Source organism: Etheostoma cragini, unplaced genomic scaffold (genome assembly GCF_013103735.1).
Source record: "Etheostoma cragini isolate CJK2018 unplaced genomic scaffold, CSU_Ecrag_1.0 ScbMSFa_283, whole genome shotgun sequence".
In the NCBI taxonomy this organism is placed as follows: Eukaryota; Metazoa; Chordata; class Actinopteri; order Perciformes; family Percidae; genus Etheostoma; species Etheostoma cragini.
In genome coordinates, this window is record NW_023267034.1 from 1 (window position 1) to 435 (window position 435).

A 435-nucleotide genomic window follows, 5' to 3' on the forward strand; every position below is an offset into this window, starting at 1 on the left:
AATTTTATTGCCTTTTAACACTTGCTGCATTATTTCATTTTCAGAATATGAGCTTTTGCAGCTCTTTTACAGATTGGACAAAAACACTTCTTGGAAATGCCGGGGATTGAACCCAGGGCCTCATAGATACAAAGCATGCGCTCTACCACTGAGCTACATCCCCTCAATCTTTTCAGTTTTTTTTAAAAACTTTTTTCTGAGATCATTGAATAACAGAAGAAACCTGGGTGAAATATGTAATGTTTATTTTGTATATGGTTTTCAAAACATGGCGGTGGCTTAAAATCAAACCTGGGCAAAATGCTTGCACTCCTATGGCATAAATCATAGTCGAAACGTAACACATCTGTTGCTTTTCTGCTTGACATTACAACACTCACTGCAAATCTTGGCACTGAGTAATGCATTGGTGGACGAGTGGCTTCCAGTACCTAT

General features: G+C 38.2%; 1 non-coding gene across 1 annotated transcript; it reads right to left on the minus strand.

Annotated features, from left to right (window-relative positions):
- Positions 1-91: 91 nt before the first annotated feature.
- On the minus strand, positions 92-163 carry trnat-ugu. Its single transcript has one exon. It is a non-coding gene; the product is annotated as a tRNA-Thr (tRNA).
- Between the last annotated feature and the right edge of the window lie 272 nt (positions 164-435).